Consider the following 21,405-nt stretch of genomic DNA (forward strand, 5'->3'; position numbering starts at 1 on the left):
GACTTTTGTGCCTTGGTGACTTCTGTTGTTTCCTATTAAGACTTTATATGGCAAAAATGACTTTTACCTTCAGAAGCCGGTGGCTTTCAGAAGACCTTGTCCTCATCTCTTTTGGGCAAAGGTCTCTTCTCCCTCAGGACCATAAACAGCAGCATCTCTATAAGTCTCTGGCCACTGGGGGGGATAGTGAGACATTTTGGTTTGTGGCATTCTCAGGAAGTAGAGGGTGTCAAGGTCCCTTTCTTCTTTGCATCAAACTCAACCTCAGAGACATTTGCTTTGCCACTTCCCTGATAAAGTTTGAAATGTGAATGAGACCAAAGATACCTCAGAGTTCAGTTAAGATGGAAATTATGCCAGAGGGCACAGGATTAGAACTATGCAAGACCAAACTCTACCCATAATAATCATTTACCTTTATACAGGATGTATTATTGTTCTGCATCTGTAGATAACATATAAATCAGGTGGATTAAAAACTCATGTGTCTAGAGCACCTTCCTCATAACAACCCTATGAAGGGATTATTGTCCTGATTTTACAGGTGAAGAAACTGGGTCCCAAAGGATTGAGTAACTTGCCTATGACTAGAAGGCCAGGGACTGTCTGAGCTGGCGTCTAAGCTCAGGTTTCATTTAGCAAGCTCAGTCCGAGACTCCTGCCTCTGCCACATTGTCTGTCTTTCAAGGCCGGGTTCTAGCCAATCCACCGATCTACAAGTGTGCATTAAGCACTTGCTAGGTCCCAAGCACTGTGTTAGTGACAGAAATAGGATGAACGAAACAATCCCTACTCCCAAGGAGCTTACCTCCCCATATACAGAATAAATTTAAAGAGAAAAAAAACACAAAACATTTAAACTCAAGGCAGTTTGAGAGAGAGCGAGGGAGGGCCCAAGGAACTAAGCAGGCAGAAAAGGCTTCCCTTGGAAAGTGCTTCTTGATCTGTGTTTTGAAAGAAGAGAGGGCTTCTGTGAAATGGAGGTGAATAGGGAGTGCATTCCAGGCATGGGGGACAGCCAGTACAAAAGCCTGGAGATGGGGAAATGGAAGGTAACATGTGAGGAGCAGAGAAGGAAGGCCAATCTGGCTGACTCACAGGGTATAGGGAGAGGAAGTCATGAATAATGTGGCCCACCTTTTCTGGAAGGTCTTCCCAACTTATCTGGTGTATACCCTGTATACAGCAGGCACTTAATAAATATTGTTTTTGTAAAGATATCACAGAGACCTTGGAAATTGTCTAGCCCCTCTCCTCATTTTACAGAGCAGGAAATGGAGACTCATCAAAGGGAGATGACTTGTCCAAAGTGACTTGAGTACATAGGAAAGAGTACTAAAGAAGATCTATACTCAGTACTCCATGCCATCTCTCCTATCCCTCAAGATCACATTGTATGTGGGGCAGCTAGCTGGTGCAGTAAATAGAGCACCGGCCCTGGAGTCAGGAAGACCTGAGTTCAAATCTAGACTCAGACACTTAACACAAATACTAGCTGCGTGACCTTGGGCAAGTCACTTAACCCAAATTGCCCTCCAAAAAGCAAAAAAAAAGAGATTATATTGTACGATCCCCTCTAGTGTGTGATGACTTCTGAATTCCTACATTTGCTTCTAATTCTATACTGATTCCTATTGTCATATAGTTATTTGATGTATATGACATTAAACTGTCAGCTTTCTGAGGAGAGGGGCTATGCTTCACATTTGCTTGTAAACTTCATGGTGCCCAACGTGACATCATGGGAATATAGACCCAGAACCAGAAAGGTCCTCAGTGGCCATCTAGTCCAGCCTTCTCATTTAATAGAAGAGGAAATGCAGGTGCTGGGAAGTTGAATGACTCATACAAAGACCATCAATTTAGAGCTTGGCGGGACCTTAGTGGACAAATCTAACCCACTCGTTTTGATAGATAAGGAAAAGGAATCTCAGAAATAGTACAATGATTTACCCAAGGTCTCACAGGTAGCCGGGTCCTTGACTCCACAACCTTCAATCTTTGCATTTTACCATGCTAGATATTCAATAGACTTTCATCAGATTGAAGTTATTGCGTGCAAAGTTTATAAATCCACTGGATAATCCTTAAAACAAAACAAAACACCTCTAGCAAAGGTTTGCTTTGAATCTGTCTGACTTTTGCGGCCAAGATCCCCACCCACTCTCTGGTTGGCTGAGCTGGTGAAGTCTGGGCTTGGGCAAACTGGTTCTGGTTGCAGGGGGTGTCTCCCTGCCCCCCCGCCCCAAACAACATTTCCATCTGCTAGGAATTGCCAGCCCTGTCACCTTTCCCTCAGAAGTGAGAGAATCATTTCATTGTCCCCCTTTACAAGTTGGACAGGCTTCTCCCTGCCCAGCTTTAGTTTTTGTTTTGGGAATAGCACCCTAAGTCCTTTCAGCTGAGTCCTAGGTCCTTCCTTGGAGAGGTTTTCCTGACTCATAGGATTATAGATTCAGAACAGTAAGGCAACTTAAAGTCCAACCCACTCATTTTACAGCTGAGAAAACAGAGACTCAGAGAGACTCATTGATGGTCACAGTGTTAGCAAATGTCTGAGGGTAATACTGGAACCCAGGTTCTGCTGTCCTACCACTATTCCATGTTTTCACGAATAATGTGCTTGGGAGATCAGGCATCTGCCCTAGGCTTTGGGTGTGAGTACTGCCCTTTCTTGCAGTCCTTCTACCCACTTAGATGCTCTCACATAGTCTGGACAGCTGCAGATGGGCTCCCTGGGGAATCTTAGGACAGGTGGAGTTATCCTTGAAAACCATCTCCAAGGCCCAGCACACAGTCCTTGCCCAGAAAATATCAAAATAACCTGTTTTGGGAGACAGGCACTGCAGGGGTAAGGGATGGGCATTGTTAAGCAAAATATTTCCCTTGTATCTATAATTCATGAATGGAGAGGAGACAGTCCTTTTATGGGGCTTTTAGCAAGTTTTGCATTTAACTATTTTTTTTTTTTGGATGACACCCTAGGGAGAGAGGTACCAGGAAGTCTCCAGGGGAGTGAGTAGAAGACAGAGCATAGAGCATTCATTCATTGACTCTGTACAAATTTGTCCACAGTGTGTGTGTGTGTGTGTGTGTGTGTGTGTGTGTGTGTGTGTGTGTGTGTGTGTGTGTGTACAGATTCTTGTATTTCTGTCTGGGTGGGTTTTAAGGGAAATGGGAGACATTATGCCTCTCTGCCTTAGACCTTGTTTTTCAGAAAGATTTCCTTTCTGAGGTCTGAGCTGTCTCCAGAACAGTTCACCTGAGCCTTTGTCATTAAAAATGGGATTGTTGACAGTCTGAGAACAGAAAGTGCCTCCTCCCAGGCCCTTGAACCTAGGGCCCTCCCAGAGGAGGCATTAGCTGGGGGATGGTCAAAGAGGAGCACTTAGGTTGCCTTTCAGTACCTCAGAGCCCTTGGAAAGACTAGTTCCCTGCAGTCTCTCTGTTAAAAGGGTCCCTCAGGGTGGAATGGAAGGACACACGGGAGGAGGTTATAAGAATAATTCAGGCATTCCTTCTAGCCTCAATTTTTCACATGGATGGTAGTGTACAACCATGCTTCAGATATTTTTTTTTTCCCTAAAAATCTAGAAAGGGCTTCTGATGTCATAGAGTCCAACCTTTCATTTTTTAAGAGAGGAAACCCAAGGTCCAGAGAACAGATTGATCTGAAACATCTCTGGTATTTTGGGAGGCAGCTAGATTATACAAGCAATAGAATGCTGGCCCCAGAGTCAAGAGGACTAGAGGTCAAATCTGGCTTCAGAAATTTACTGTGTGACCTTGGGTAAGTCACTTAACCCTGTTTGCTGCCTCACCTGTAAAATGAATGATCTGAAGAAAAAAATGACAAACCACTACGTATCTCTGCCAAGAATACCCCAACTCAGGCCCTGAAGATATGACTAATCAACGGCAACGACACAACATTTTAGCCCCTAGCATTTCCCACTGACACTACTCCTGTACAGGTCCTTCTTCCCAATCCTCTGGATTATTAATGCCCACCACTACTCCTTAGCAGATGACTGCGGCTCTCTTCCCCACACCCCAACTCAAGCTTCACACCAACACGATCATACTTATGCAGGATATCTCAAAAGTCTCAGGGTAGTTTTAAACTTTCATAGCATCTGTAAACCCAATGAGAGTGAAGACCATGCACCTAGCACTGGAGTAAGCCAGCAGTAAATGTTGGCTGATGACGGATTGCCCGAGGTCACATAGCCTTCCTAGTTTAAAACTGTCCTGAGACATTTGGGATGCTCTCTCTACAGATCTAGACATGTTACTAGTGCGCTTCAAAATCTTCAGTACAGTACAAGCTTCTCTAATGCCATTCAATGCCTCTGTCCCATATTGCTCCCTCTTTCTGTGCTCCAACCTTCACGACCCCCCCCCAAAAAAAAACATATACACAGGTAAGTCCTGACCTCTTACGTTCCTGTGTTTTTGTTCACCCTCCTTCCTATACTTGGATTTTCATTCCTCACCTATTGAATTTCTATCTCTTTAATACATACTTCAGGTCTTTAGACCTCAGTCCACTGTAAAATAATGGGGTTGGATTGGATCAGGTGTTCTTATTCTTTTTCTTTGTTTCGTAGACCCCTTTGGCAGTCTGGTGGAGCTGCTCAGAAAAATGCTTTCAAATGTATAAAATAAAATAAATAACATTACAAGGGAAACCAATTACATTCAAATACAGTTACCAAAATATTTAAGAAAGAAGTTCACAGGATCCTTACCCTAAATTAAGAACCAAGGACTAAGGCAACTAATTCTAATGAATAGAGTGTGGAATTTAGAAAAGAAGACCTGAATGCAAATCCTACCAATAATCCTTACTAGCTATGGGGCCCTAGGCAAGTCACTTAACCTCTATCAGTCTCAATTTCCTTATCTGTAAAATGGGGAAAGTAATAGCATTTACCTCATAGGGTTGTTGAGAGGATCAAAAGAGTTAACATATGGAAAATGTTTTGCAAACCTTTAAACAATATAATTGTTATTGTAGTTGATAGAGTTGTAGTGTGGTTATCTTATCGCTAAAGTCCCTTTGAATCCTGAAATTCTATGAGTCTATGATAGCAATGTACAATGTCCTTCATGAAGTCTTCCTTGATCCTTTCAGTTGGGTTATGACCTTTCCCCTCCTTGGACCTTATAAAACACTTTGTTTTGAAATCTTATAATGTATTTGTGAAGTGTAATATTGTTTGTTTGTTGTTTGTCCTTTGCTCTTGAAGAGGACAGTGCCATCAGGAAGGTGATGTCACAACTGGCAAGTGAATTGGATCTAAGTGAGGCAGGGCTGTGCAAGGTCACCATCCTCACTGTCAGACACTGATCAGGACGATTGGAGATGGCGCCCACTGATTCTGATATTGCAACACCCAGGACATAAAATACTGCCAAAACATCTTGTCCACTCCATTCACTGTCAAAGCCAATGGGCCCAGTCACAATTATTTTTATATTGTGAGCAAATGGGATAGAAGCAATCCAATTTAGAATTATACCCTAGTACTAAAGAGATAGTTTCTGAACATTGAAATGATCAAAATTTTAAAATACAGTCTGGTGCCCACCAAAAACCCCCCAACCTGTGAATAATTTCCAGTCAAAGCATCTTTAGGGGCCACTCAAATTGTCAACAAATATTAACCTTGTCAAGACATAAATTCCAAATTAATAGTGACCTTAAAAACCAAAAGAAACATGTCAGAAAAGCTAAGAAAATGTTTTTTAACTTTTTTTTTTGGCTTTTTGATGGGCAATTAGGGTTAAGTGACTTGCCCAAGGTCACACAGCTGTTAAAGTGTTTGAGGTCAAATTTGAACTCACCCAAAAGCTACAAATAAATGTATTCTACTATGGCTTTTCACTTGCATGAATCTTGTCTATTTCCAATCCATTTAACATATAAGAAATGTGGAAGAGATTTATATTGATCCCAGGGACTAGAACCAGGACCAATGGGTGGAAATTAAGGATAGAGGGAAATTTCCACTTGATATGAAGAAAAACTGCCTATTAATTGAAATTATCCAAAAGAAGAAGGTGGTAAGTTTTTCCTAATAAACGTTTCTTCAAGGAGAAAGTAGTCTGGGGGCAGCCCCTGGGGCTTTGGAGATTCTTCGGGGAAGCTGGCTTGCTGCCTTTTCCCCTTGCCCCTTTTAAATCAGTAGGCCGGGGTCCACTTCTACAAGAGGCCTTCCTTAGTGCTTTTCTTTGGGATTACTGCATATGTGCTTGGTATTTTCTTAATTGGTGTACATATCCTCCTTCCTTGGGATGTAAACCCTGCAATGACAGGAACTGTTACGGTTTTTGTCTTGGTGTCCTCAGTGCCTAGGATACTATTAGCTGTAATAGAGGCCTTGTTGACTCCAGGCTGAGCCCATTCCCATTCTCTCCGGGTCCTCTGGTCCATCCAGTAGGACTCACAATGGCCTGACTTCAAGGAGCTCCCCCCCCCCCCCCACACACACACAGCACCGAGGGTTCAATGAGTCAGGCTTCTCAGGCCTCTGGAGCTCATTCTCCAGCTTCTTTTGGGCAAAAACCCTTGTGATTGAAGAATGGTGGCAGCATGGGTGCAGGTTCAGCTCAGTTTGAAGGAAAAAGGATGTTTGACTTGTTAGAAGAGCAGAATTCAATCCTGGCTCTTTTTGCTCCTTAGTCCCTTTGACCACGGGTGAGTTATTCAGTTAAATAATTTTACAAAATTAAAACAAATGCAGCATCATCCCTTCAAGGAGATTACATTTTACTGGGGCTGATGTGACAAGGATGTGAATGAATTAGTGATGCTGTGAACATGGGTTAGATGAGGTGTTTTAGAAATTTGAGGAAGCAGGTCTCAGGTCTTGTTGGTCTCCTGTAAATCAGGGGATGTTGATTGGCTCTGCCTACGTTTTGACTGCTGGAGGACCAGGTGATAAAATGAAGACTAATTCAGTCCTTGGGAGTGATATGTGATTCCAGCCAAATCACCTTGTAATCACGGAGATAATACTAGGACTCCTGACTGGTCAGTCAGCATAATATTGTGTATTACAGCTGTCTATGTTAGTGTCTTCCCAGTCTGTAAACCCAAGAGGGGGAAGACTTCATTGTAGATAAGCTAGCCCACCCCCTACCATCTAGCACTGGGGGCTGTCAGCAGTAGACACTTAACAAAAGTTTCCTGATTATCTGCTCAAGGTCAGTGAGATTGTAAAGTTAGGACTCAGAGACTTGGATGTCCTGACTCTCAGTCAATGCTAATTCCCCTCATCCTAGGCACACACAATGAGAGGTGGGGGAGAGAGGAAGCCCCAGTCTGCAGTTCATTATCAAATTCCTGTTTATTCCATTAAGCAGCCATCAGTCTTAGGTGGCTCTGGGGCACAGTCAAGTCACAAAGCTAAGGGCTGGACTAAGTGACCTGTGTTTAATTGGTAGTACTCTTTCCGGTTAGCTGAGATAAAAAAGCATTTCAGTTTAAAAGTGATAAGAAGGAAGCAAAAATAAAAACTCCCACACACATAAAATGCTTTAAGGTTTACAAAAGATTTTTTTTTCCTACAACAGTTCTGGGAGGCAGATAGCATATATTTTATTGGCATTTCACAAATAAAGAAGACAAAAGACAGAGGGAAGTGACTTGCCCATGGTCACACAGCTAGTTAGTGTCAGAGCTAAGATTTGGACATGAGTCTGCTGACTCAAAGTCCCCTGAATGTCACTCCAAGAGATGTCTTTATAGCAAGTATTAAACAAATGAGTCCTAAACCTCAACTAATCTAAATACAATCCCTGCTCAGAGTCAAAGAAGTTGTGGTATTAAATGACCTCTTCCTAGTTTCAAGTCAACAACCATTTACCATGTACCAGGCAGTGTGCTAAGCAGAAAGAAAAACAGTCCCTGTTCTTAGAGTTCTAATGGGGAACACAGCACAGGTGAGGGAGCTGAAAATCAGAGTGGGGAGGGAGATGAAGAGATGAAGGTACCCAGTTGGGGCCACCATAGAGAGAGTTTGGGAGAGTCAGGGGTATAACCTAGATATGATAAAGATGTGACTGGCCAATGTTTCCTTAAAATGGAGTTTCTGAGAGAAAGCAGCTAATCAGAGGGAGAGTCTGAAGGGGAGAACGATACTTCCAGTGTATGAAGTCCAGGAGTGGAGTGAGTTTCCAGAATGAAGAAGCTTCTGGAACACTGGAAAAAAAGACCTAGAGACACAGGAGCACAGCCAGGAGCAATTCTGAGAGCAATCCAGGGCTGTAGAATTAGTACACAGAGTATATTTGGTCCCTGGTCCCATTGTGTTCCTGCCTATCCAAATTCCTCTCTCTTTCTCTTACTCTCTGTCTCTTTGTCTCTCTCTCTGCCAACACACCTGGCCCATGTTCTATATCTAATATGTACTTTCTAACCATATGACCTTGGGCAGGTCACCTCTCTGAGCTTGTATGCTCATCTATAAAACGAAAGTTTGAACTAGTTCTTATCTGAAGTCTAGGCAGCTCTCACAATCTACCAATCATATTATTTTGGATCACAGACATCTGTGTATGAGTCACGCATCTTTATCAGATCGTAAGTTCCATAAAGGTGAGGACTGGGTATTTTCTAAACTTCCCATTTTTTCCAGAGCCTAGCACAAGAATCTTCAAACAGCGGACACTTAATAAAATAGATGTTTACTGAATGGAATTGAAGTCTGTGCAGGGCTATGTGGGCTTGAACCATTACTTCTTGGTGCTTGAGAACTGATTGTCAGATTTTCAAAGTGAGCATTTATACCTTGGAAGTCAGTTACAAATCAGGGCTTAATTTGTTGTTTTGTTGATTGTCTAGACTTAATCAAGTGATGAAGAAAATGTTAATAATGCAGATTAAACTGAAAAATTTGTGCTGCCTACATTTTTTTCTGAGAGCTTTTTGTTAAATATTTACTAACATTTCCCCCTTATCTGCCGCCACCCCCCCCCCCCATTTGTGTCATCACAACTGGACAGCTTCCTGAGGGCAAGGCTTGTGTCTCACATTTCTCTCTGATTTCCATAATGTAGCATACCATGGGCAATCAGTAAATGCTCATTAACTGCTTAATCAAAGGCAGGTTTAGTAGATATACAGTCAGTGAGAATCAAGACAGGGTTAAAAGGAGTTTCTGCACTAGCTGGCTTCATTGTGCATTACAAAATTGCACACTAAATAGTGGTTCCTCATGGAAGTCCAGCTCTCACTTTGAACCTCCATTTATTCTTCATCTACTCCAGACAGGAGAGAAGAAAAGAACTAAGGTCAATGACCTGAGTTTGGGAGCCAGAGGGATGAACCTGTGACACACAGGAGATCCTGACTGTGTGGCTGTGAGAATGACAAGAAGCCAGATTATAAATCCATTCATGGCAGAGATTTATCCCTTTTGCCCCAATTTGTATCGTGTTCAGACCAGGACCAGGCAAACATGAATGAGTTATGTAACACTAGCTTGCATTTCCCAATGTTTTAAGGTTTAAAAAGCACTTTCTTGGCAATACCCCCATTGAAGGAGGGAGTAGAAGTCTTATCATTCCAGTAAGCAGATGAGGGAATCTGAGGTTCATCGAGGCCAAGTGTCTTAAAACCACACAGCTGGTAACACCTTTTGTTAAATAAACATTAACTAATAATATTTCACAAAGCTTTAGAGCTAGAAAGGCCCTCTGAAGTGTGTATGTACATATATGTATACATATTTACATTTTATACAGTTATATAACACTCATATGACATTCATATCACATACACATATACGTATATATACATACATATAAACCCTCATCATTCTATATATGAGATGAGGTCCAGACAAATTAAGTGACTTGCCCCAAAGTTTCACAAATTGTAAGTGGCAGAATTGGAATTTGAGTGAAGTTCTTCTGCTTCCCAAATATAGTTCTTTTTTGTTACAAGTGATTATAAAAAAAAACAACAAACCCTCACATTTATACAATATTTTAAGGTTTACAAACTGTTTTCTCCACAACAACTAGGTGGGGTTGACAATGAAGGTAGTATTGTACCTATTTTACAGGTGAAAAAAGTGAGGCTTAGAGAGAGAATAGTTACACAGCTAGTAAGGCTGGTGACACCGGACTCCTACTTGTTCCATGACTAAGACACTCCATCTCAGCTCTGGGCCTTTCCTCTGGTCCCCCATGCCTGGAATGTTCTCCCTCTTCTGTTTTGATTCCTGACCTTCCTGGCTCCTCCAACACCTTTTAATACCATTTTCTTCCCTCTGCTAATTATTTCCTATTTATCCTGTATATAACTTGCTTTGTATGTATTTGTTTATATATTGTCTCACTGTCACCCCCATTTGGAGGACAAGGCAGAGATTGTCTTTTGCCTCTGTTTCTATCCCCAGGACTTAGCACAGTGCCTGTGACATAGTAGGCACTTAATGAATGTTTATTGATTGGTTGATAACAAGTGTTGATTGTCATTCCTAGAGGGAGTACCACATGCCAGTGAAATTATAGGTCTGGGTTCAAAAAAATCATCGGTTTTGGTCTCTTTCTATCTCTCTATCTCTATCTCTGTCTCCTTGAGTGATTGATGTGTTAGATCCAGGTTTCCTGACTCTTCCTACCATATAGGGGTATGAAACTCTTAAAGCTTAAAACTGAATTAAGATTTTGGGGACTTTTTTTTTTTAACATTACCTCCCTACTGTGCCTGTGCCAGGTCTTGGAATTCATTCTGGGGACGTTATAAAGAAAAGTAATTCCTGGTTTCTATACTTAACAAACTATAATCAAGCAGGGGATCTGATGCGAATAATGGTGGCAAATGAAGGGAAATGATAGTTCCTTAGCCTGAAGGGCACCAATGCCCTCAAAACATTGGGCAGAGGTCCGTGCTGGTATTGTTCAGCAACCCTCAGTAGGGACAGCAGCTAGTGGCTGCCTTTTCCTGAACCCTTCTCCCTTTTAGATGTCTGGTCCCCTGAGGCCCTCACTTCTAGACTGAGCACATATAATGACCTGAACTCACCACAATTCCCCAGGTCTCTGAGGGGATGACAGGGAACCCAAGATGAAGCTCTCCATAATTCAGGAAACTGGTAAAATGAAAGCAGTGTGATGAGTGAAGATAGGAGGACACAGTAGAGAGAAGGCCCAGTGGATCTGGAGTCAGTGGACTGAGGTTGTAACCTCAGCTCTGCTACTAGTTACATGATCTTGGACAAGCTATTTCCCCCTTCTTTTGGCCTCAGTTTCTTTATCAGTAAAGAGGAAGAGTCGGATTAGAGATGGCAGCATGATGGCTTTGGGGAATTCCTCAACCTGGAGGTCCCAGAATCCTCATGGAGAGTAAGTAATTCCTTCTACTGGAGGTCAATAAATCAAGAGGCCAGACGAGAAGATAAAAAGTTTAATTAGCATCAGCTGATGAACCTTGCCAGCAACTCCAAGGAACAAAAAGAGATACATGTGTGTATATATATACATATACATGTATGTATATACATATATGTACATACATGTGTGTATGTATAAGTGCTTTACACAGCCATAGGACATCTCTGAAACTGCAAAAGGAGCCTAACCACTTTCCTTATTTGAGAGGGTGAGTGATAGGGATGGGATATCAGGTCGGTTGGGAAGAGAATGTCTTAAGCTTGGTATTGTAAGTTATGAACCTTTTGGCTTCAGAGTTACCAAAGATTATTTTTTCTTGAATCCCTTGATCATTTTGCCAATTATGCCCAGCCAAGCCTCAGCCTCAGAGGCTCCCACCATCCACTTCTCACCTATACACATAAGACTGAATAAAGGTGGAGAAAATCACACAACCATCTGACTGCCTACCCTGCAAACTCAACTGGGCCCTCACTGCTGTTAGGCAATTCTACCATACTTCCCTAAGCATCTCACTATCCCACTCTCCACAGCTGTTCTAAACCTTTTCATCCTTCCTCAAACCTCTCATGGCTCCTCTTCCCCACACTCAGCTGAGCACTCTGCTTCCTATTTTCCAGAAAAAAATGAGACCATTTGCTGTGAGCTCCCTTTCCCCCATTCTTCCTGATCTCCTATCACTCAGGTACCTTCTGTCACTTTCTCCTCTCTCATCCCTATTTCACATGATGAAGTGACCCTGCTCCTTACTGATGCTAACTCCTCCATTTGTTCGAGTGATCCCATTCCATCTTATCCCTGCCAACAGATTGCCCACCTCTGTCATCCCCATTCTTTCACTTATTTTCAGTTTCTCCCTGTCTATTGGTTCATTTCCTACTGCCTAGAAACTTGCTTATGTCTTCCCCCATCCCGAAAAAACCCTCACTTGAGTCCTCCATCTCTTCCATCATTGGAGATCTATTCAGCCCTTCACAGCCAAACTCCTTGAAAAGGCTGGCTACAATAGATGCCTCCACTTTCTTTTCTTTCCTTTTCTTCTTAACCTTTTACAATCTGGCTCTCCACATGATCATTCCACTGAAATTACTCTCTCAAAAGTCACTAATGACCCCGGTAGTTGCCAAATCTTTTCTTGATACTCATTCTCCTTGAGTCTGCAGCCTTAGACACTGTTGATCATTCTCTCCTCTTTGATACTCTCTTTTCTATGGGTTTTCAGGACACCATTCTCTCCTGGATTTCCTCCTACCTGTCTGATCTCTCCCCAGTCTCCTTAGCTGGATCCTCACCCAGATCATGCCCTCTAACCAGAGGGATCCCTCAGGGTTCTATCCTGGGTCCTCTTCTCTTCTCCCTCTATATTTCTTCACTTGGTAAATTAAAAAGCTCCCATGAATTTAGTTACCATCTCCATGCTAATGATTCTTAAATCTACCTTTCCTCCCCCAGTCTCTCTGCTGACCCTCAATCTCACATATCCAGTTGTTTTTCAGACATTGAACTAGATGTCCAGTAGACATCTTAAGCTCAAAAATAGATGTCCAAAATAGAACTCATGATCTTTTCCCCTAACCTCCCCCCACCTCCTCTATACCTTCCCTATTACTGTAGAGGGCAACACCATCCTCCCAGTTCCTCAGGCTCACAATCTAGGAGTCAGCCTGGATTCCTCACTATCTCTGACCCCCTATATCCAAGTTGTTGCTAAGACCTGTTGATTTCACCTTTGCAATCTTTCTCAAATAGGCCTCTTTCTTTTCTGACACTGCTCCTACTCTAATACAGACCTTCATTACTTCACACCTTGATGACTGCAATAGCCTGCAAGTGGGAATGCCTGCCTCAAGTCTTTCCCCACTCCAATACATTCTCCATCCAGTCACTAAAGTGATTTTTCCTAAAGCTCAGGTCCAGTTATGTCACCCTTCCCCATTCCCCAACCCCACCCCAACTCAATAAACTATTGTCTCCAGGAACAACTACAAAATGCTCTGTTAGGCAAAGCCCTTCATAGCCAAAGTCCTTTCCCACTCTTTTTACACCTTACTCCCTACCGCATCCTCTTTGATACAGTGACACTGGCCTCAGCTGTTTCCCAAACAAGTCACTCCATCTCTCAGCTCTGGGCATTTTCTCTGGTTGCTCTCCATAGCTAGAACATTCTCCCTCCTTTGCCCTGACTATTGACTTTTCTGGCTTCTAGTCCCAGCTAAAACCCCACATTCCACAGGAATCCTTCACTAATCCCTAGAGATACCAGTGCTTTGCCTCCTTTAATTATTTCCTATTTATCTTGTAGATAGCTCACTTTGCATATATCTGTTTGTATATTGTCTCTCCCACTGGATTGTAAGTTCCTTGAGGGCAGGGACTGTCTTTTTGCCTGTTTTTATATCTCCAGTGCTTAGCACAGTAGCTGGCACTTTTTGTTATTCTTATTTTTCAGTCATTTCATACTCTCCTTGACCCCGTTTGGGATTTTTCTTGGCAAAAATACTGGAATAGTTTGCCATTTCCTTTTCCAGATCATTTTACAGATGAGGAACTGAGGCAAATAGGGTTAAGTGACTCGCTCAGGGTCACACAGCTAGTAAGTGTCTGAGGTGGGATTTGAACTTGTGGAGCTGAATCTTCCTGATTCCAAGCCTAGTACTCTCTATTCACTGGGATGCCTAGCTGTCCCAACTGACAATTAATAAATGTTTATTGATTGATGAAATGTTTCTCTGTAGTTAATCTCATCAGAGCATCAGAACATCTTGGAACTGGAGGTCTTCAATATAGCAGAGGTCTCCTTGAAGATAGAATCAGTTGGCTTATTCAAATTGTAAAATAAAATGTCCACTAAAGGTCTATTCTCACAAACCTGTTGCTCTCTTTCTTTGATTCTAAGGTTCCTTTTTCTAGGGAGAGGATGGTTCTCTAAAACTCTCAGCAGACATATTTTATCCACAGTGCAATGTAAAAAGCATGGATCCTGAAACAAATGACACAGGTTCAAGGCTTGGTCACTTCTCTCTTTGTACATTTTTTCTGTTAGTTTTTTTAAAAGAGAGTTAGACTGGATTATCTCTCTAAGGTCTCTGCTAACTCCGAATGCATTGACTTTTATGAATTTAATTACCATCTCTGTAGGGTCTGCCTGGGTCAGAGTAAGATTCAAGCAGCAGAGCTGTTTCTCACCTAGATTTTCATAGCCACTTCCCTTCCCCACCCTTTTTAGGGGAATGGTCAGACATGATTAAAAAAATTTCTTTTTGTACTATTATCTAAATGAACATCAACAAACATGAATATTCTAATAGCCAAAGAACAACAGAAATAGGGTATCTTATCTGAAACAGTTCATTTTCAAACAATGGGGAACTATCTATTGGGGAATGGTTTATCATACTGTGATATATGGATGTAATGGAATATTATTGTGCCATAAAAAATGATGAATATGAGCTATTTGAAGAAAAATGGTAAGATTTTTATGAACCAATGAAGAATGAAGCAAACAGAATCAAGAGAATAAGACATGAAATCACCCCAACAGTACAAAGGAAAATACTAACTGACACCCCAATACAGATAAAGGTGGTCATCAAGTTTGACTCCAGAGGACTGATGATGAAAGATACATTCCTCTTCTTGGCAGAGAGATGGTAGACCACAGACTCAGAATGGTGCACATGCCGTCAGGCACAGTCAATGTGACAATTTGGTTTGCTTAATTCTCCTTTGTTACAAAGGGGTTTGGCTTTGGGCTGGTTATTGGGAAATGTTATACATTTTTTTAAAAGTACAAAAAAAAATTGATAAAACATTTTTAAAGAAAAAATGAGTTGGGAGCAACTGGACCCTTGCAAAAAAATTCCATGCCCTCCAGGAGCTAAGCTTAAATCCACATCTTTTGCCCTTCATGGGCTTTATGAGCCTCAAAGCCTCACTTCACCTACAACGCCCACCCAGCATTTTGTTAGGCAAACATTTGCCAGATCCAATATAATAAGCACCCTTTCTATCTCAGCCCACTTGCCTGGCTCCAGAAATCAAGGACTGTGGGACTCAGTCCGGGTGTTCTAAGGAATTCAGACCCTGGGGGCTGGGATTAAGCCTGGGCCAGCCTGGTTTCCTGTTGCCCCTCTGCTTGCTATAATGCAGACAACACAATGACTGGGGCCAAGAACTCTCTCTCCCTCTCTCCAGACGTCTCACTCTCTTCCTCCGAGGTGGCAGTGCCCTTACAATATGCTGTCTGTTCGTCTGGTCCAATTTTACACAAAGCCAGTATCTTTATTTAGTGGGCAGACTCTACTCTATTGATTGATGCTGTCAGCAGTGAGAACAAATCAGGGAATAATTCTGTAACTGCATATACACAAAGTCTGATCTCCCCTGCTTTCCCCCCCTCTTTTTCCTTCTCTTTTACCCCACCTTTTCGTAGCTCCTTTAAATAAAAAATACTAGTAGATCCCCACCCCCAGCCCCTAAGCTCCCATCCCTGCCCCCACAGACAATGGGCCAAAGCCTTCAGCTCAGTGCTGCTGCAATTGTCAGCTCCCTGGGAATGGAGCCGGTGTGTGTGGTACTTGGTTCACATATTAAATCAGCCCTCTGTCTCTGTTGGAGGACACAGTTATCAACTCCAACTCCAGAGAGAACAGTGACACCATTTGTTTGGTGTTTCACAGTGTGGCAGGGAACAGGAAGGAGAGATATGAAAAAAGAAAGCTGATAGCCAAGACTTTCTGAGGCCCCTCCTGTCCTATGCTATCCTTGGGGTGAAGAGGAGGCAATGAGGCAGGGACATCTTCATTCTGTATTCTCTGGGCCGCCTTCACCCCTTCATTTCAGGCGCCTTCCTCTTCCTCTCTCACTGGAACCTTAGACTTGGACCCTCAGGTGTCTGGGTCTGAGAGGTTTACTTTCATCTTTTCTTGCCTGGAACCAGGCGTCCACTGTGACTTCCTGGCCAGCTCCAAACCATGTAGTTGTACTTGCTTTATCTGTATCCTCAAGCACTTATCACAGTGTCTGGCACATAATAAGTAAATGCTTAATAAATTCTGTCCCTATCTGTCTTTCTCTCAGTCTCTCCCTCTCTTTTTCTCTCTCTGTCTCTCTGCCCTTCTCTCTTCTTCTCTGCCTCTGTCTCTCTTTCCCTGTCCTTCCTCTCTCTCTCTCCCTTTCCTTCTTCCTCTTTCTCTTTCTTGCTCTCTCTTCCTCCCCTTCCCTCTCTCCTCTCTCCCTTTGTCTCTGTCTGTTTCTGTCTAGGTCCCTTTATGGAAGCCAACTTCAACAATCCATCAGCAAAAAAAAAATGTTTAATGGGGTAGAAATTATAAAAGCTTTACAAACAAATAGTACCTCAAGATGTGAATGTATGTCTGTATCATTGGGAATTTTTCCTGTAGGATCACAGAACTACAGGATACTAGAACTGGAAGGGACCTTGGGTCACAATAACATAGGATGCTAAAGCTAGAAAGAGCCCCTCGAGATCAGCTGGTGCAGCCCCCTCTTTTGATTGGTCAGAGTTTATTGCCTCCAGTTCCTTCTCAAGAAGATGTCTTCTCTGAGCTTGTGTCTTTGATTGCAATCTTTTCAGTGGCATAACGGTAATGAAAAGATCAAGTCAAGTCAAGGCAATTTAAGAAACATTTATTAGGCACTTGTTATATGCCAAGCACTGTGCTAAGTGATGGGGATGCAAAGGAAGGCAAAAAGGGAGCCCCTGCCCTCAAGGGGCTTTCCTTTTAATAGGGGAGCCAACATGTACATAAAAGTTATATGAAATGGAGCGAAGGCAGTCATCGGTGTTCCTGGAGCACGTATTGCACAGAGGAGGGGAAGGTGTAAGAAGACAAGAAAGTTAGGAAGGGGTTTTAAATGCCAAACAAAGAAGTTTATATTTAATGCCAGAGGCAGCAGGGAGCCACAGGAATTCACTGAAATGAGGAGAGGGTCATAATGTGTGTGGCATAGTAAGACGCTATTATGCCTTAGAAAAATCACCTTGGCATCTGCATGGAGGATGGGTTGGAGTGAGGAGAGATTGAGAGACAACAGTCCTGGTAAAGGGTAATGCTGGTCACCATTAGGGTGATTGGTTGGGGTTGGTTGCCAACTCCTATGACTTTGGGCAAGCCCCTTCTACTCTCTGAGCTTCAGTTTCACCATCTAGAAAATGGGGAGGCTAGATTAAAAAATCTTTAAGGTCCCTTCCAGTCCAATGTTTTGAATAATAATGAGAGTATTTACCTAGTTTTGCAAAGTGCTTTCCGTATGTAAACTCATTTGATTCTCTCAATAACACTGAGGTAGGTATTATTATTACCTGTATCTTCCTCTTACCTATGGGAAAACTGAGGCCCAGAGAGGTTAACTGATTTGCCCATGGGCACATAGCTAGTAAGCTTCAGAGGCAGGATTTGCACTCAGATTTTCCTGACTCTTGAGTCCCCGCACTGCCATCCATTTAACCATCTAATTGCCCTGTTAATCTGCCTCCATTAATCAATCTATTCAAAGGGTACAATGTTGGTAGAAGACTAATGAATCTAATCTATAGCCAAACTACTCTCATTAAATTGGGGCAGGGGGAGCCCTGCATGCTGCAAACACAGTAATTCTTGCCAAATCACTCTCTAGTTTCCATTCATGAGTTGGGAACTCAGAGACTAAAATTTGCATACTAATGTCTGGAATTGACACTGTTCTTCAGGATTCTCCAAGTGAATGAATCATTCAAGAGACGTTGTGGACCTGAGTATTCTTCTTTCCTGTTTCCGTGAATGCATGATTGTTTATGTGGGAAATCCACAAGCCAGAGAATAAGCAACAACGATTCAGGTTTCTGTTAGATATAAAGGGGACAGGTTGGAACCTGCACATGAGGAGAGAGCTGGAAATGGGTCAAAAGCAATGGCCACCTGCCAGGTTTCTAGGTTAAGTTCCAGGAACTAGGGAACTAGATCAGGAGTCAGACAAACCTGTGTTTGAATCCTGTCTCTGATCCTTATCAGCTGTGTGACCCTGGGTTAGTCTCTGAACTCCCATTTCCTCATCCGTAAAATGAGAATAAGATTACTTGCAGAACCTACCTTGCAGGGTTACTGGGAAGTTAAAATAACTTAATATATGTGAAGGGATAAAGACAGGACTTAAGTGGCACAATGAACCCTCAAGGAGCTTACATTCTCTTGAGAGAGATATATGTATATAAAAGATATATAAGTATGCATATATAAGTATATGAAAAATAAAACCAAAGTATTTGTATGGGGGCATGAACTGCTAGATCAGGAAGCTGGTACTTGAAGAAAACGAGGCATTCTAAGATTTGGAGGTGAGGATGGAGTGAATTCCAGGCATGAGGGATAGACAGGGAACAGGTATTAGATCTCTGCTCTGCTTGGCCCAGATGGCAGAACCAGGAACAATGGGTAGAAGCTACTGGGAGGCAAAGAGCTTGACTTAAGAAAAAACTTTCTAACAAATTAGAGCTTTCCAAAAGCAGAATGAGCTGCCTGGGGAGGTTGTAAATAATTAGTCCCTTTCCTAGAGGACTCCCAGGCATGTTCTGGATATGTAGCAGAAGAGATACCTGCTTCAGGTTAGACTAGATGACTGCTAAGGGCCCTTCCAACTCTGTAATACTATAAGATTAACAACAACAATAATATTTATTATATTAAATTATTATATATTATTCTATATAATATCATGTAATTTCTTAAGCATTATATATTATATTCTATATAATTTAAGATTTTTAATCTTTAAGATTTGCAAAGCAAATTTACAAACATTATCTCATTTGATCCTCACAACAAATCCAGGAGGTAGTTGCTGTTATTATTATAGGGATAACATCCAGGCCCTCTTGCCTTCAGGTCTAGGGGTCTATCCACTGCGCCCCCTAGGTCTAGTCCTTATCCCTTCACATATATTAACTAGCTTCCTCTGATCACAGACTCTGATTCAGTTAGACCATGGATTCTGTCTTATGTTTATTTCTCTGTATCCCAGAGCACGGCGCTGGGCTCATAGTAGATGCTCAGTAAATACATATTTATTGATTGAATGGGACCATTTACAGATTTTGCTTGGAGTGAAATCATAGGACCTGTGTCTGTCTTGTCTAGTATTAATATGTGACCTTTGGCAAGTCATTTACCCTCTCTGTGTCTCTGTTTCCTCAACTATAAAATGAAGGAGTTCAATTAGATTTCCCCCGACAATGCTTCCACCTTTAAATCTATAATGCTACAAACTGTCCTTTGAGGAAACAATTCCTATATTACAATTGAGCGCCATCTTTGCTCCATCTGGCTTTAGAAGGCATTCACAGTTTCATGACCTTTGACTTGGAATCCCCTCTCTCCTTTACTCATCATCAATACTGAGCTGACACCAAGATGGGGAGTGTGTTTTCTAAGGGAATCTGAGGCTCACAGAAAGCTGCCTTCTCTCACCATGATGTAAATGACTCCCTTTAACCTTTCTCCTTTACAACTGGGTATATATTTTCCAGAAAACATCACTGACATCCAATAAAATGAAATGATTATAGGATCCATTCAGGAAGAGGATGCAACATAGGCCAGTAAGCAGTTGGAGATGATTAAATAGTGAGTTTGCAAGAGCTCCCCCTCTTAGCAGAGGACATTTTTTTGTACACCGTTGCTCGACATGTTGCCCTTTATAAGCCAGAGGTCAGGAAAGCTTGTACTATGGACCAATAAGTTGAAATAAAATAATCCCAACTGAAGACAAAACAAAAGAATAATAAGGAAGTGCAATAGGGTTCATAAAGCATTTCATTGATTTCTTATCAGCTGGAAAGGCCCATAAATATCCAACTTACTCACTACAGACATGAATGATCATAAGGGTTTCAAGACAGATGCTCACGAGTCTTCCTGTCCACCAGGCTCTTTGTGAACTCTTCAACCCCTATGGCATGCCTCTTGGGACAAACAGAGGCCACCAGCATAGCACTTCTGTCCTAGAAGAAAATCAAGCATTCTTCAAATTTAAGGAAAAAGCTGGTGTTTCTCAAAAATGTGTATTGACAGAGAGAAAGAGTTTGTAAGGCATTCCCATCTGTTCTTTTGATTTGCTCCATTTTTCAGACTTCTTGTGGACCAGATTAAATATCAGATGATCAGATTAAATAGGAAGATGGTGGCTTCTTTTGGTGGTCTGGGTTTACTGCCCTCCTCCTCAAATATTTGGTCAGTATCAAGTTGGTCCTCAGTTAAAAGTATTCCCTCAAGGCTAAATGATGTAGCTCAAAGGAGCTGGGGAAAACAAAAGCAAACAAGGCAAGAGTGACTTAAATAGTTCCCCTTGTTTTTCTCTCTAGCTTGAAGAGTCCAAGTTGGTTCAGTAAAGCTGGCGTCTCTGGTGGGATCCATAGCTCTGGAGCATTTGGTCTTATTTCATTCTACTTTTCTGCACACACTCTCCATTCTAGTCAAACCAGCTTGCTAGATGATCTCCTGCCCCTGGGTCTTTGAATAATTCTTCACCATTTGTTGGATGCATTTATTTCTTTCTCATCTCTGTCTTATAGAATCAGAAGTTCAGGTGCTATCTCTCATAGGAAGCTTTTTCTAATTCTTTCCCTGCCCCTTCTTCTCTATTACTACTTGCTCCCTCTTGAAATTATCATAAACTTTATATTTACGTACTTGTATATATGTTATATCCCACCCCCACTTTCCAACCTTCCTCACTTTCCAGAAAATAAGGTCCTTGAGGACAGGGTCTGCTTCATTTTTTTGTTTTTGCATCTTCCCCACTCTCTATCATGTAATAGAGTGGCCTACAGAGAGGAAGCACTTAAGAAATGTTTGTTGAATTGATAATGCAATAACTTGCTCTGGGCTGCCCACCTGTGTACTGTGTGCTCATCAATTTGAGCAATCCCAGACCAGGCTCTGCTTGAATGCTTCAAGGATCGGTGATTTCATCTGTGTGTGCGTCATGCAACTGTCC

The 21,405-nt window shown here is 42.1% G+C and overlaps 1 long non-coding RNA gene across 3 annotated transcripts in view; it reads right to left on the reverse strand.

The window, feature by feature from the left end:
• LOC138149451 (uncharacterized) overlaps positions 1-21,405 on the reverse strand; it is a 53,549-nt gene that overhangs the window by 18,075 nt on the left and 14,069 nt on the right. For 2 of the 3 annotated variants that reach the window (XR_011165332.1, XR_011165333.1), the window contains exon 3: positions 20,270-20,410. This is a non-coding gene — a long non-coding RNA (uncharacterized lncRNA). The remainder of the gene's footprint in view (positions 1-20,269; positions 20,411-21,405) is intronic. The other variant, XR_011165334.1, reaches the window with a different exon arrangement.

Source organism: Petaurus breviceps, unplaced genomic scaffold (assembly GCF_028583685.1).
Source record: "Petaurus breviceps papuanus isolate PSGF00001 unplaced genomic scaffold, PetGlider_PUasm1.0 90847, whole genome shotgun sequence".
NCBI classification, from domain to species: Eukaryota; Metazoa; Chordata; class Mammalia; order Diprotodontia; family Petauridae; genus Petaurus; species Petaurus breviceps.